Here is a 17,436-nt window from a genome sequence, read left to right as displayed (position 1 = left end):
CAAGGCCCCTGTTCAAAGAGATTAACCATTTTGATTGCTACAGGCCAGGCCAAGGTAATCTCTTTAAGCAGCGTGGCCTAGTGGAAAGAAAATGGGCCTGGGAGACAGAGGACCTGTGTTCGAATCCCGGCTCTACTACGTCCCTGCTGAGTGACCTTGGGCAAGTCACTTAACTTCTCTGGCCCTCAGTTCCCTGATGTGCTAAATGAGGATTCAGTGCCTGTTCTCCCTCCTACTTAGAGTGTGAGTCCTATGTGGGACCTGATTATCTTGTATCTATCCCACCGCTTATTACAATGCTTGATATATAAGCGCTTAACAAATACCACAATTATTATTATATCCCTCGACGGTGCATTGCTTCACTATATTGTCCGAGACTGTACTTCATGATGATTTTAAAACACTTTTCTCTAGCCTTCTACTTGTATAGGGTTCTCAATTCAGTTCTCCATTCATCAGCTGCTTAGATATCCTTCTGTCACCCATTCTCCTCATATAAACTTCCCAGGGCTTTGTGATGGTGAGTTGACTGTTCCAGGATTTCATTTTTGCCAATCTTATCGTGGCATCTGATGATGAATATGGTTTAAAGGTGATGCCACGAAACTGTGTTGGTCTTCTGTGTCGGTCCATGTCTCACAGGCATAAAAAAAGGGAATACGCCACCCATCCCTACAGTGCTATACACTGGACAAAAGAGGATGCAGATCAAAAGGTATCTATTGGGCCCGTACTTCAAATTTATAAAATTACTAGTCCTTTCTAGTTGAATGCAGCAGATATGCTTTAGTGTAGAAATGGAGAACTAAAATTCAGGAAAAAGAAATTTTCACGAAAGATGGAGCGTAAGTACTGAATTCCTTCTTCCCCTGCTCCTAGCCTCACAGCACTTATGTACATTTCTGTGATTATTTATTTTTATTTAATGTCTGTCTTCCCCCACCCCACCCAGACTGTAAGCTCCTTGTGGTCAGGGAATGTGTCTGTTAATTGTCAAATTGTGCTCTCCCAAGCACTTAGTACAGTGCTTTCCACACAACAGTAAGCACTCAGTAAATACGATTGAATGATACATACTATACGTCAACCAAAAAGGAAACGAGATACCATCCTTATCTGAACATCCCCGGAATGTTTTAGTGATTTTTCCTAGCCATGAATCTTCCCTCTGTGGGAGACTCCGAAGACCCAAAATTTTCTAAGTCGAAGGGGAACTGGAAGAAGATGGAAACCCGATACTTTTTAGGTAAGTACGTGAGGACTGTGAAATCATTGCTTAGATAATGAAATCCGCATAACACTTGGACTTTTTTTGAGCTCACATTGAAGATCTTTGCCCATCCCTCGCTGCCTTGCACTGATAGTTTTCACTTAGAGCTCTTACTCTCTTCACTTGGGCAAATGCATCCTTTGTCTTATTACCTTTCCCACTCCTTCCTCATCACTCACTTCTTGAAATCTTGCGTAGTGCATTTCTGTCCATAGCCATCTTTGCATCGCTGCCGCTTTCTTCAAACAATACCCGCCTCCACTGCTTCCTCAACTTCCTTCTAAAATTTCTCCTTTCATGCAGTCATTCCTTAATTTCTTACCATACCCTGTTGACTTGGCTGAGGCAGGATCTGCCCAAGAGTCGAAGGAAAGAAATAGAACACCTTAACCTCGAAAAGCAAACAGGAATAACTTTTCCTTTTAATCAATCCTTTGCTTTCTTATGCTTTTTGAATTTTAATTTATAGCATGAGACCTGCATTTCTTTGCTCTATATGGTTGATGCTCAGTATCTAATTATAAGTAGAGGCACGTTATTTGAAAAGTAGGGAATGTCCTTTATCTTATAGTATTTTTTTCAATAAATAGCTGTCCCTGGCTTGAATAAAGTGTACCGTGGAAGTCTATTTTAATTGCAGTGCCATGCTTCTCCGTGAGGTTTGAGAAAATTATCAGTACATTTCAAATTGATGATCGTTCGGTGTGCTTTTCAGAGGAAGGAAGCAGACTAAAAACCAGTTTTCAGTTTTCTGTGAAAATTTCTGGTGCTTCTTCTATGCACAATTTCCAATTTTTAAAGCTACTGGGTGTATCTGAATCATTGAGTTTACATTATGAAATAGTCTCCTGCTGGCTTGAAGATAGCAGCGGTTGTCAATGATCTTCTTTAGAGGCTAGCATTCATGCTGGGATCAAAAGGATCTAATTATCTTGCAAAATGGCCTTTTAAAGACAGATAACTATTTATGCTCTTACTAAACCTACCCAGGAAGAAATTTCAGAACCTGATCTTCTCTAGAGAGGTAACATACACCTTTTAGTATAGGATCTATTTTGCTTGTGAACTCTTCTGGTAAGACAGAAGAAGGTGTGGTTTCTGCAGGATTTATTAATGTTTTCTTCATATTTACATGAGAGAAGGGATCCCTGTTCACTGGCTGGCTTAAAAATATAAATGTAATCCACTTTTTGCCATGAAAGGCAGCAAGTGATAGTAAAGCAAAGGCTATGGGAAAGAAGGATTGTTTTAATGATGATTTTGAAAAAATCGAAGTTATTGGGATCAGTGGATCATTCACTAATCCTGGATACTACCAAAGGACTTCTGAGTACCTGTAAGAACCAGGAGCCAGGCTAGTGAGGGAATACCTGTCCAAGAAGTCGCTTTTGTATCCTTGTGTTTTAGACTGGTTTGGGACTTTATTGTTTTATTTTTCCCTATGCATATGTTGCCAATTTCCCCTCATTATTCTTAGATTGTGTGACGTTTTGGAACCAGAGACCATGTTTAATTTTAGCCAGTATATTTTTCTCAGTTCTTAGTAGAGTGCATTGCATGCAGTAGACGCTTAGCAAATACTATTGCTACTGGCCAGTGTCCCTTGATATTATTGCTGCTGTTCCTTGGGGTTCTGTAGTAGAACCTGTCATTGTCACTTAAAGCACTTCCCTGAAGAAAATTCTTGTGGGGAGTTCCTATAAAATCGAAAATGATGTCCCCTTCTCCGTCTCAATATTATCATCCTCAGAATTTGAGCACCTGCCATGTGCAGGGATATTTCTATCTCTCTCCCCATTTAAAATATAAGCTCTCTGTGGGCAGGAGCTTACGAACCTAAATAAATTACAGGTAGGAGGCAGTAAGATATGTAACTAAGTGCCACAGGAGGCTAAATGTGTACCAGTGGGAAATAACTCCCAGCCATTTCCCCAGTAATATCAAACCCAAAGTGATCTAATTCCTGTACTTGTCACAAAGTATTTTTGCTGAGAACAGAAGACAAAAATTCTGGCTTTTCTCATAACATTACCAGAGGACAGTAAATAAGCTCCTGGCCTAGTCATTTATTAGATTATAGCAATTAATATTATTAACTGCTGATTTTTACCCAAAATCCAACTCTTCAGATATGGCAGTCTAGAAAAAAGTCTCCTTTAGTCACCATGCTATATTATCTGAGAAGAGAAAACTACAGTTTATTGGAATTTGAGTGGTGGGGGCAATTTAGAGTGAGATTATTTTTGAAAGAGCAAACTTTGGAACTATAAGAAGGATTTTTAAATATTCCCAAAAGCCAATTTTTTTTTTTTGCAAGTGAAATCAGTTAGACTCTTAGATAAACCCAAAAGGATTATCTCTAGCTGAATGTAAATATATTAGAGAGTCTTCCAGTTCATTTACAGTTCAGAAACCTAGGCCAAAGTGATCAATAAAATATCCTTGAAACCATCTACCCTTGTAGGCAGAAAATTTGGCAATGTATTTGTTGTAGTAGCAGTACAAGGCCCCTCCTCCACTTAGTCACTCTTGGCCTGTTGCAACTCAAGGCTGTTTCTATGGCAAAGTCTTATTTCCTACTTTTGGCACTGAAAAAGGTGATAATTACTATATGAAATGTGTTCAGGTAAGAATATGTTTGCTATACATATGTTCAGAGTAAGGTATAATTTTATTTCAACCTTATTAGGAAATACTTTCCTCTCCTGCTTTTTCAGACTGCCCCATTAAATGAAGTTAAGGTTCACAATATTCCTAATTTTTGTGATTTTTTTTCATTTTCTACATAAGTAATAATGAATGGTTGTGGAGTAGATGATGTAACCACAGAGGGAAGTAGGTATATATTTAAATTTTATATTGCAGAAAAATTAAGATCCTTTAAAATGAAAACTATGATCCTTTAAAGGACAGCAAACATGGAATTACATGGAGGGGAGGAATGAGTAAGAGAACACACACCCATAATTTTGCCAGATCCTGTGAATACAATTCTTCCACAACTGTAACTGGCCTAGTGGAGAAGCAGCGTGGCTCAGTAGGAAAGAGCCCGGGCTTTGGAGTCAGAGGTCATGGGTTCAAATTCCGCTCCACCAATTGTCAGCTGTGTGACTTTGGGCAAGTCACTTCACTTCTCTGAGCCTCAGTTACCTCATCTGTAAAATGGGGATTAAGACTGTGAGCCCCACGAGGGACAACCCGATCAACTTGTAACCTCCCCAGCGCTTAGAACAGTGCTTTGCACGTAGTAAGCGCTTAATAAATGCCATTATTATTATTATTAGTGGAAAGAGCACTTGGGAGTCAGAGGACTTGGTTCCAATTCCGGCTCTACCACTTGCCTGCTGTGTGATCTTGGGCAAGTCACTTCACATCCCTGTGCCTCGGTTTTATCATCCGTCAAATGGGGATTAAACACCCCTTCTCCCTCTCCTCTATGCTGGGAATCCCATGTGGGATAGGAACTGTCAGACCTGATTAACTTGTGTCTACCCCTGTGATTAATACAGTGCTTGGCACATAGTAAGCACTTAACAAACACTATTATTATTATTGTTAGTCTATTGTGAAGAAAAAAGATAATTTTCTACATATTATCTTCTAATACGCTATGGGTTGTCCACAATTTAACTGCCTCTTACTGGCTGCAATGAAGAGGAAAATGTTACGATGTTTTTGGTTTTCCGGAGCTGTGAAGTCCTAAAGTAGGATTTCCAAAACCACTGAGTTCTCTTGGATGAACTGAAGGATAGCCACCTCTGTGATCCCATAATTTATCCCAGAGGATTGAGAAACCCCTGTGGGAGGCGGGGGTAGGAGGAAGGGCGGGATCTGTCATCCCTCAACAAATGCAGGAAGCTACAGTCTGCCACAGCATCCTTCCCTCCAGAGAGCTGGGAAGACAACAGAACAAGCATGTTCTGCTTGAACAAGCAGAATATTTCATTTACTCCACGCCCCACCTCTGAAAGACAAGGGCTGGGGAAGGGGCTGGATGTAGTTGCTACCCTCCCTTCATCATAGATGGTTCATTCATTCATTCAATCGCATTTATTGAGTGCTTTCTGGGTGCAGAGCACTGTACTCAGCACTTGGGAAAGTGCAATACAACAATAAACAGAGACATTCCCTACCCACAGTGAGCTTACGATCTAGAGGTTTGAGGCACAAAGAGGCTAAATATTTGCTATAATAACTGACAGAGTCTACAGGGAAGCAAAACAAAAAATGAAAACATCATCTCCAAACTCCTTGTCCAGAATCAGGTACTAAAGAATCAATCAATCCTATTTATTGAGTGCTTACTGTTTGTAGAGCACTGTACTTAGGAGAGTTGGTAGACACATTCCCTGCCTTATATTGTACATATTTATTACTCTATTTATTTTACTTGTACGTATCTATTCTATTTTATTTTGTTAGTATGTTTGGTTTTGTTCTCTGTCTCCCCCTTTTAGACTGTGAGCCCACTGTTGGGTAGCGACTGTCTCTATATGTTGCCAACTTGTACTTCCCAAGCGCTTAGTACAGTGCTCTGCACACAGTAAGCACTCAATAAATACGATTGATTGATTGATTGATTGATTGCCTACAACAAATTTACAGTCTAGAGACCACTACCCACCCTCCTTTTTTGTCCTAAGGAGTTTGGAGAAAGTGATCTTCCCTCAGCACATCCAACTTCTTTTAGTTACCATTTACCTTCACAACAGCCTTGGTTTTTGAATATTCCTAGAACTGGGAAATCTCTCAGGATCACACCTGGAGAGTTTGCAGTACTCTACCAGTCTCGACTACGTGAGGGAGAGTCAAGCAGAGGCCTGTCCATTCCATCCCTAGCTTGGACAGTGGAAAGCAATCTGCTACAAGTCCAAACTCATCTGTGCTGGGGAGCAGCGACATGGGAGAGAGTAGAGGGCAGAGACTCAAGTTTACTGCATGGAAGAAGGCAGTGGTAAACCAGTTCTGTATTTTTACCAAGAATCAATCAATCAATCAATCAATCAATCGTATTTATTGAGCACATTACTATGTGCAGAGCACTGTACTAAGCTCTTGGGAAGTACAAATTGGCAACATATAGAGACAGTCCCTACCCAACAGTGGGCTCACAGTCTAAAAGGGGGAGACAGAGAACAAAACCAAACATACTAACAAAATAAAATAAATAGAATAGATATGTACAAGTAAAATAAATAAATAAACAGAGTAATAAATATGTACAAACATATATACATATATAGAGGTGCTGTGGGGAAGGGAAGGAGGTAAGATGGGGGGATGGAGAGGGGGACGAGGGGGAGAGGAAGGAAGGGGCTCAGTCTGGGAAGGCCTCTTGGAGGAGGTGAGCTCTCAGCAGGGCCTTGAAGGGAGGAAGAGAGCTAGCTTGGTGGATGGGCAGAGGGAGGGCATTCCAGGCCCGGGGGATGACGTGGGCCGGGGGTCGATGGCGGGACAGGCGAGAACGAGGTATGGTGAGGAGATTGGCGGCAGAGGAGCGGAGGGTGTGGGCTGGGCTGGAGAAGGAGAGAAGGGAGGTGAGGTAGGAGGGGGCGAGGGGATGGACAGCCTGGAAGCCCAGGGTGAGGAGTTTCTGCCTGATGGGCAGATTGATCGGTAGCCATTGGAGATTTTTGAGGAGGGGAGTAACATGCCCAGAGCGTTTCTGGACAAAGATAATCCGGGCAGCAGCATGAAGTATGGATTGAAGTGGAGAGAGACACGAGGATGGGAGATCAGAGAGAAGGCTGATGCAGTAGTCCAGACGGGATAGGATGACAGCTTGAATGAGCAGGGTAGCAGTTTGGATGGAGAGGAAAGGGCGGATCTTGGCAATGTTGCGGAGCTGAGACCGGCAGGTTTTGGTGACGGCTTGGATGTGAGGGGTGAATGAGAGAGCGGAGTCGAGGATGACACCAAGGTTGCGGGCTTGTGAGACGGGAAGGATGGTAGTGCCGTCAACAGAGATGGGAAAGTCAGGGAGAGGGCAAGGTTGGAAAGTGCGGTGGGAGAGATGTGTCCACGGAGTTGCTATGGGTCGGAGATGACTCGACAGCATCAGACAAGAAATGGGAAAAATGAGATGACAGGAATTGTGTCACTGTGGTCCCAGCAATAAAATGCAGGTCTCTTCTAGACCTCCAAATGCCGCTGTACTTTATAATCCCTGACTATAATCATAAATGGATGCAATTAACCTCCTAAAAGGTTAAGCTTATTCGGTTTTTTTAAAATGGTATTTGCCAAGAGCTTATTATTCATTCAATCATATTTATTGAACACTTACTGTGTGCAGAGTACTGTACTAAGCGCTTGGGAAGTACAAGTTGGCAACATATAGAGACGGTCCCTACCCAACAACAGGCTCACAGTCTAGGGGCTGGGGCAGATACAAGGAAATCGGGTTGGACACGGTCCCTGTCCCACATGGGGCTCACTGTCATAATCCACATTGTACAGATGAGGTAACTGAGACACAGAGAAGTGAAGTGACTTGCCCACAGTCACACAGCAAAGTGGCAGAGCCGAGACTAGAACCCAAGTCCTTCCAACTCCCAGGCCCTAGTCTCCTTCCTGTCCAAGTGTTAGTCCCTAAAGGGTGGCAATCTAATTCAGAGGTGGATGAAGTGAACGAAAGAATTTTCACATATTTCCCTGGAGAATGAAAAATGGTGCCAATGTACAATTTGAAAATAGCTTTTGTGTTTTTGTTAGGGGCCAGCAGGGGAACTTGCCCGAATAAAGACCCAAATGATGTGGATTCCGTGTCTTGCTGCAGCTTGCAAACCATACAAAAATGTGATCTTGCCTGTCAGAAGACTTCTCTTTAAAACAGACGATCAAATACCCGGCCTGCAAGAACAGAAACGGTTTGAAGAACTTGGAATCGTTTAGGGTATTTGAAACCCTACTGATTTCAAAGGTGGTTTCCACAATAGGGTGACTGAAGCAACCAACGGAATAAATTGTGCGTCTCAAAGCATCCCTGCAATACTGGTGTCTGATACCTGCCTTTCAAGCCTGTTTTAAGGTGTTCCTGTTTTCAAGTTAGACCGTGATGAAACACGGAGAATCAAACAAAGGGGGACTACCTGGGGTTGAATTTATGGTTTTTGAATGACGAAGTTAGATTCACTTGGAACAGGAAAATCTGGCCTTCAAATCTTTTCTTAGTTCAGAACTCTTACCTTTTTGACACAGTGGGGTATAAAGTGGAGATTACTTGTGACAGAAATACTCATGAAAGCCTATTGAAGTCATAGAGAGATTGGGAGGAAAATTCAAAGAAACATGCAGGTGGGAACAAAGGCACAGGGAAAGCTTTGAACGTCAGAGTGGGCTTACATGGAAAGAAATGTTTCTGCAAGTCGGGGGCCCACATCATCTGAACAAACAAATAATGCCGCTATGGGGGTGAGCTAGTGGCTTTGAACACATGATATATCTTTTCCAGAAGTCATTATACAGTTTTTAAGCACAAATCATTTTTCTGCTAATTTCACATGTACATTCTGTAAAGAAGCATTCTTAAGTACCGTGGCCTAGTGAATAGAGCCTAGGCCTGGGAGACAGAAGGACCTGGGTTCTAATCCCAGCTCTGCCACTTCATTTCTTTGTGCCTCAGTGACCTCATCTATAAAATGGGGATTAAGACTGGGAGCCCCATTTGGGACATGGACTGTGTCCAATCTGATTAGCTTCTATCTACCACAGCACCTAGAACAGGGCCTGGCACGTAGCAAACATTTAACAAATATCCATTAAAAAAAAGGACAAAATTATTTCATTTGCCTGGAAGCAATGAAGGCTGAAAATGAAAGTGAGAGGAACAAAAACTGCTTATTCATTTTACTTATTAAATTTTATTCATTCATTCAAAAGTATTTATTGAGCGCTTACTGTGTGCAGAGCACTGTACTAAGCACCTGAGAAGTACAAGTTGGCAACATATAGAGATGGTCCTTACCCAACAGTGGGCTCCAGTCTAGAAGGGGGAGACAGAGAACAAAACAAAACACATTAACAAATAGAATAAATATGTACGAATAAAATAGAGTAATAAATACGTACAAACATATATACAGGTGCTGTGGGGAGGGGAAGGAGGTAAGGGGGGAGTCGGAGGAGGGGGAGAGGAAGGAGGGGGCTCAGTCTGGGAAGGCCTCCTGGAGGAGGTGAGCTCTCAGTAGGGCCTTGAAGGGAGGAAGAGAGCTAGCTTGGCGGATGTGCGGAGGGAGGGCATTCCAGGCCAAGGGGAGGACGTGGGCTGGGGGTCGATGGTGGGACGGGTGAGAACGAGGCACGGTAAGGAGATTAGCGGCAGAGGAGTGGAGGGTGCGGGCTGGGCTGTAGAAGGAGAGAAGGGAGGTGAGGTAGGAGGGGGCGAGGTGATGGACAGCCTTGAAGCCGAGGGTGAGGATTTTTTGCCTGATGCATATGTTGATTGGTAGCCACTGGAGATTTTTATACTCTTCCTGGAGTATTGTTGAAATGTCAGTGGGGCCAATTTAGTTTGAAATACTTGTTTTCATAACTTTTGTCTCACGTGTCAACAAAAAAATAACAATGAAAAACTTCCCACAGCTGCAAGATTTAATTAAAGATCAAATGAACAATGGAGCTAATGATTTGCTATACAGCTACGGAGTGGTAAGAGCATCTGTTTATGGTTTTATAACAGCACTAATAAATTCCTTCCCATCTTGTGTTCTTTGGCACATACTTAAATATAACTCCGTTTTCATTTAGTGAAAACTATATTTGGGTCCCCACAGAAGAGGAGCCACCACCCATTTTCTCAAATTCTAACCATGTGACACATTTCCTCCTTGTTTTGATCGCCAAAGGTTTCAAGTTGGAAAGATAATTCTTTGAGCAATATTACAAGTACACTGTGTACCGAGGATTGTACTAGCCATTTGGGAGAATATAATAAAAGTAATAGAAACAACTCACACCCTTAAGTTTACAATTTACTGAGAGATACTGATAGAACAATTCATTCATTCATTCAATCGTATTTATTGAGCGCTTAGAATGTGTAGAGCACTGTACTAAGCACTTGGGAAGTACAAGTCGGCAACATATAGAGACGGTCCCTACCCAACAGCGGGCTTACAGTGTAGAAGGGGGAGACAGACAACAAAATAAAACATGTTAACAAATAATAAGTAGAATAGTAAATATGTACAAGTAAAATAGAGTAATAAATCTGTACAAACTTATATACAGGTGCTGTGGGGAGGGGAAGGAGGTAGGGTGGGGGGGATGGGGAGGAGGAGAGGAAGGAGGAGGCTCAGTCTGGGAAGGCCTCCTGGAGGAGGTGAGCTCAGTAAGGCTTTGAAGGGAGGAAGAGAGCTAGCTCGGCGGATGTGCAGAGGGAGGGCATCCGGGCCAGGGGGAGGACGTGGGCCGGGGGTCGACGGCCGGACAGGTGAGAATGAGGCACAGAGAGGAGATTAGCAGCAGAGGAGTGGACAGTGTGGGCTGGGCTGTAGAAGGAAAGAAGGGAGGCGAGGTAGGGGTGAGGTGATGGAGAGCCTTGAAGCCGAGGGTGAGGAGTTTTTGCCTGTTGCGTAGGTTGATTGGTAGCCACTGGAGATTTTTGAGGAGGGGAGTAACATGCCCAGAGTGTTTCTGCACAAAGATGATCCGGGCAGCAGCGTGAAGTATAGATTGAAGTGGGGAGAGACAGGAGGATGGGAGATCAGAGAGGAGGCTGATGCAGTAATCCAGTCGGGATAGGATGAGAGATTGAACCAGCAGGGTAGCAGTTTGGATGGAGAGGAAAGGGTGGATCTTGGCGATGTTGTGGAGTTGAGACCAGCAGGTTTTGGTGACGGATTGGATGTGAGGGATGAATGAGAGCGCAGAGTCGAGGATGACACAAAGGTTGCGGGCTTGTGAGACAGGAAGGATGGTAGTGTCATCTATAGCGATGGGAAAGTCAGGGAGAGGTCAGGGGTTGGGAGGGAAGATAAGGAGTTCAGTCTTGGACATATTGAGTTTTAGATGGCGGGCAGACATCCAGATGGAGATGTCTTGAAGGCGGGAGGAGACACGAGCCTGAAGGGAGGGAGAGAGAGCAGGGGCAGAGATGGAGATTTGGGTGTCATCAGCATTGAGATGATAGTTGAAGCCGTGGGAGCAAATGAGTTCATGAAGGCAGTGAGCGTAGAGAACAGAAGGGGACCAGGAACTGACCCTTGAGGAACCCCAACAGTAAGGGAATGGGAGGGGGAGGAGGAGCCCACAAAAGAGACTGAGAATGAATGGCCGGAGAGATAAGAGGAGAACCAGGAGAGGACAGAGTCTGTGAAGCCAAGGTTGGATAGCGTGTTGAGGAGAAGGGGGTGGTCCACAGTGTTGAAGGCAGCTGAGAAGTCGAGGAGGATTAGGATAGAGTTGGATGAGTTGTCTTCATCAGAAAAAAAAACAGTTACATAGAAACAGACCAGTCCAAACTGACTAGTTCATTTTGTTTATAGCTGTGAAGTTAAAGGAGGGATGCGCTCAGGAAAGCTTATCTCTATATGTTGCCAACTTGTACAGCGCTTAGTATGGTCTCTGCACACAGTAAGCGCTCAATAAATGATTGAATGAAGGACTGAAAGAAAACCTATCAACTGCCATGATAATCAATCAATCTTATTCATTGAGCACTTACTGTGTACAGAGCACTGGTCTAAGTGTGTGGGAGAGTACAATACAACAGAGTTGGTAGATATATTCCTTGCTCAGAACAAGTTTACAGTCTAAGGACCTATCTAATTAGGCACATATTTGCCACATTTGCAGGGGGTGACTATATTTCTAAAAAAGCATTTGGGGGATCAGGGAAAGTGAAACATTAGTGAGAAATGCACTAAGACGACAAGATCTATATTTTTGGAGCCCTACAGCATTAATAATAATAATGATAATGGCATTTTGTTAGCACTTATTGTTTGCCATTTACTTCCTCCAGGAGGCCTTTCCAGACTGAGCCCCTTCCTTCCTCTCCCCCTCGTCCCCCTCTCCATCACCCCATTTTACCTCCTTCCCTTCCCCACAGCACCTGTATATATGTTTGTACATATTTATTACTCTATTTATTTTACTTGTACATATCTATTCTATTTATTTTATTTTGTTAGTATGTTTGGTTTTGTTCTCTGTCTCCCCCTTCTAGACTGTGAGCTCGCTTTTGGGTAGGGACTGCCTCTATGTGTTGCCGACTTGTACTTCCCAAGCGCTTAGTCCAGTGCTCTGCACACAGTAAGCGCTCAATAAATACGATTGATTGATTGATTGCCAAGCACTGTTCTAAGCACTGGGGTAGATACAAGCTAATCAGCTTGGATGTAATCCCTGTCGCACATGGGGCTAATAGTCTTAATCCCCATTTTACAGCTGAGGTAACTGAGACACAGAGAAGTGAAATCATCATCATCATCATCATCAATCGTATTTATTGAGCGCTTACTATGTGCAGAGCACTGTACTAAGCGCGTGGGAAGTACAAATTGGCAACATATAGAGACAGTCCCTACCGAACAGTGGGCTCACAGTCTAAAAGGGGGAGACAGAACAAAACCAAACATACTAACAAAATAAAATGAATAGATATGTACAAATAAAATAAATAGAGTAATAAATATGTACAAACATACATACATATATACAGGTGCTGTGGGGAAGGGAAGGAGGTAAGATGGGAGGGATGGAGAGGGGGACGAGGGGGAGAGGAAGGAAGGGGCTCTGTCTGGGAAGGCCTCCTGGAGGAGGTAAATGGCAAACAATAAGTGCTAACAAAATGCCATTATCATTATTATTATTAATGCTGTAGGGCTCCAAAAATATAGATCTTGTCATCTTAGTGCATTTCTCACTAATGTTTCACTTTCCCTGATCCCCCAAATGCTTTTTTAGAAATATACTCACCCAAGGTCACACAGAAGGCAAGGGGCGGAGCCAGAATTAGAACCCAGCTCCTTCTGACTCTCCGGCCCATCATCTATCCCCTAGGCCACGCTGCTTCTCTCACTAGCACCCTCTCTTCGGAGCCTCAAGGAACCTCGCGACTAAAGCCCATCTGCTCACCCAACAGAGTTTCAGGCATTGCTCCTGCTGCTCGGCGGTAAATGGTGGAGCTGGGACCAGAACCCAGATCCTCTGCCTCTTAGGCCCACGGTCTTTCCAACAGGCCATGCGGTTCAGAAATAAAACAGAACTTTTCAAAAAACAAAAACCAAGTAAAGAAATGATTATTTCAGATCTAAACTGGCAAACTGATGCCTTGCGAAACTTTGACACAATATTCTAAAGTATAGCCAAATGGAAAGAGCATGGGCCTGGGATTCAGAAGCCCTGAGTTCTAATTCCAGCTCTGCCAATCGCCTGCGGTGTGACCTTGGGCTAGATACTTAACTTCCCTGTGCCTCAATTTCCTCATCTGTAAAATAAGGATTCAAAACTTGTCCTCCCTGTTACTTAAACTGTGAGCTCCATTTAGGACAGGGACTGTGCCCAACCTGATTGTCTAGTATCTTCCCCTGCGCTTAGTACAATGCTTGACACGTGGTAGGCACTTAATAAATACCATAATTATCAGTTAATTATAGTGACACTGAAAATAGCTGTTGTAAAGTGCTTCTTTGCTTCCTTACTTAACGTGTTTGAAACACGAGATTCTTTTTCCTCTATCTTGCTCCAGTCATAGGGCTTACATTAAATCATTCAACTGTATCTATTGAGCGCTTACTGTGGGCAGAGCACTGTACTAAGCGCTTGGAAAGTACAATTTGGCAACAGATAGAGACAATCCCTATCCAACAAAGGGCTCACAGTCTAGAAGGGGGAGAGAGACAACAAAACAAAACAAGCAAATACGATTGAATCATTCAGCAACAACAAAAATCCAGCAAGAAACTTCTCTGTTAGCCTGTTTCTTCTTTCCTGATGTGTCCATACAAATGTGAGAGATACACCACAACTCTCTCAGGATTGTCTAACGAATTGCATTTTCCCAGTGGATTAATTTACATAGCACAGAATCATCCTAGTAACGGCACATTGTATTAGCCTGTCATGTGTGACGGAAACTGCTAGCTTTTCTTTTGAAAACGAACAAGAAACATTTGCCCCTCCTGCATTTTCCAAACAATGGGGTACATGGTAGCAGGCGCAGGTGTAAATTCTTAAACTGATCACTGTGCTGCTTTGGAATTCATCTTTCCATATATCCTCAGTAGTTGAGTGAAAAACGCACCCAAAAAAGGTAGAACACATGCAAATTTTCATCTTCTAAGTGCATGGTAAGTAAAAATATTAAAATTTTGAAGCTTTTGTCTGTAGGAAAATGATTAGAGAAGAAATACTCGAGAAGTAATGTATTAATAGCAGTCCTTAAAGTTTTAACTTGCATTAGTTAAAGAAAACATCATAATTTTGCCCTTGGGGAAAATTAAGGGGAGAAAATGAGTTGCTAATGAAAGAACTGTTTATCATTCAGTTGTTTCAGGCCTGGCAGGCAGTATGGATAATTTAATCTGTATATATGCTTTTTTGTGGTGAAATTACAACTATTAGTACCCTTGGTACTAACAGACTTAGATTCCTTTTCCTTTGATACTACTAATATGCCTCCAATGGTAGAGTAATTACATTGACTTTATCCTATTTTACCCTTATGCTCAATCACCCAATTACTCTCAATTAAAGAAATGAAGTATGAACCTTTTTTAGGAATCCAATTAGAGCAGAGCTTGGGGCACCTAATTTTTCATAGTTTTATAGCAACACCATTCTGGTAATTTGATTATATTTTTCAAAATTTACAACTCTTTTTCATAGTATGCAGCAGTGCTGGAAGAATTAAATGACCTAGAAAACTCTGGAAATAAGGGGAGGACAACGGAATCCGTAGACAGAGTGCAGATTACGAGAGAAAGGAATTTTTTTGGTAAGTCTCCAGGAAGAAATTAGAATGGTACAATAATGGTGATGATGATGATGATCATGGTAATAACGATAATAATATTTGTTAAATGCTTACTACATGTCAAGCACTGTGTTCTAAGTGTTGGAGTAGATAAAAGGCAATCAGGATTGGGTATAGACTCTATCCCACCTAGGGCATACAGTCTAAATCAAAGGGAGAGGGATTTGATCCATATTTTACAAATGAGGCAATTGAGGTACAGAAAAGTTAAGTAACTTTCCCAAGGTCACACAGCAGGCAAGTGGCAGACCTGGGATTAGAACCCAGGTTTCTGACTGTCAGGCCCATGGCCTTTCCACTTGGCCATGTTTCTTCTATTGAATAATAGACCTATGGGATAATTTTATTGACTAGCTTTTCTGTGCATCATTTTAATGAGTTTGGGCTCTGAGAGAAATTGAAGCAGTTTCCTTGTTGGTAACATCAAGCTGAAATTTCAGTTGTGTAGATCTTGGAAGATGCAGTTAAGTAGAATGGGTAAAGACATTTTGAACGTAATTGTGAGCAACTGTAATGTAAATTGATTTCTCTCATTTAACATTGGAGGCTATCTCTAGACCTCCTCTTTTGGAATATTTGAGCATCTGGTATTTCCCTAATTATTGATGGAGGACATTGAGTTTTAGACACATTTTAATTTAATCAATATTGTTACTATTATATTTATGGAGGGTATTGAATATAAAACACATTTTAGTTGAATTAATATTATTTTTATTCTTTCATTCAATCATATCTATTGAGTGCTTACTGTGTGCAGAGCACTGTACTAAGCACTTGGGAGAGTACAGTACAACAATAAACACATTCCCTGCCCACAGCGAGCTTACAGTCTGGGGGGGTGGGGGGAGACAGACATCAAGACAAATAAATAAAATGACAGATATGTACATAAGTGATGTGGGGTTGGGAGGGGGGGAAGAGCAAAGGGAGCAAGTCAGGGTGACTCAGAAGGGAGTGGGAGAGGAGGAAAAGTGGGGCTTAATCTGGGAAGACCTCTTGGAGGATTGTCCTTTCAATAATCAATCAATCAATCAATCATATTTATTGAGCGTTTACTGTGTGCAGAGCACTGTACTAAGTGCTTGGGAAGTACAAGTTGGCAACATATAGAGACAGTCCCTACCCAACAGTGGGCTCACAGTCTAAAAGGGGGAGACAGAGAACAAAGCCAAACATACTAACAAAATAAAATAAATAGAATAGATATGTACAAGTAAAATAAATAAATAAATAGAGTAATAGAGTAATAAGGCTTTGAAGGGTGGGGAGAGTAATTATCTGTCAGATTTGAGGAGGGAGGCATTCCAGGCCAGATGCAGGACGTGGGCTAGGAGTTGGCGGCGAGACAGGTGAAATCAAGGCACAGTGAGAAGGTTAGTACTAGAGGAGCAAAGTGTGCAAGCTGGGTTGTAAAAGGAGAGAAGCGAGGTGAGGTAGGAGGGGGCAAAGTGATGGAGTGCTTTAAAGCCAATGGTGAGGAGGTTTTGTTTGATACGAAGGTGGATGGGCAACCCCTTGAGTTTTTTTAAGGTTGGGGGGGTGACATGTCCTGCAACATTTTGTAGAAAAATGATCTGCGGAGCAGAGTGAAGTATGGACTGGAGTGGGGAGAGACAGAAGGCTGGGAGGTCAGCAAGGAGGCTGATGCAGTAATCCAGGTAGGTTAGGGATGAGTGAGTGTATTTATGTGATAATGGTTTGGATGGAGAGGAAAGGGCGGATTTTAGTGATGTGAAAGTGGGGCTGATGGGATTTGGTGACAGATTGAATATTCATCATTGAATTGATGAATATACTATCTCATCTAATATATATTCAGATTATGTATTGGCGTTCTGTGTGTGGCTAGTGAGCGTTTAATTGGTATAAACATGTGGATGTTTGAGATAAAGTTAACTCTAAGACAAAAATGCCCCTAGATGCAAAGAGGCTGATGAAAACACACAATTATGCAGCCCTGAATGCCCCAGTGGGAATATGATTGTCAGAGAAGTGAGAGAGTGGCAAACCACTAGCACTGTAATCAGCTTCTTTATGCGATTTCTCCGTCCTGAAGTCTCAGGATCCGAGCCCATCAGTCATTTGCAACAAATGACTCCATCGTCACTGAATGCTCGTTCCCTTTCCCTTTAATTTGTAAATAAAAATAGTAATACTGTAAGCATTTTCCTGCGGGAAT

Source organism: Tachyglossus aculeatus, chromosome 2 (assembly GCF_015852505.1).
Source record: "Tachyglossus aculeatus isolate mTacAcu1 chromosome 2, mTacAcu1.pri, whole genome shotgun sequence".
Taxonomy (NCBI): domain Eukaryota; kingdom Metazoa; phylum Chordata; class Mammalia; order Monotremata; family Tachyglossidae; genus Tachyglossus; species Tachyglossus aculeatus.
This window is presented reverse-complemented; position numbering follows the sequence as displayed.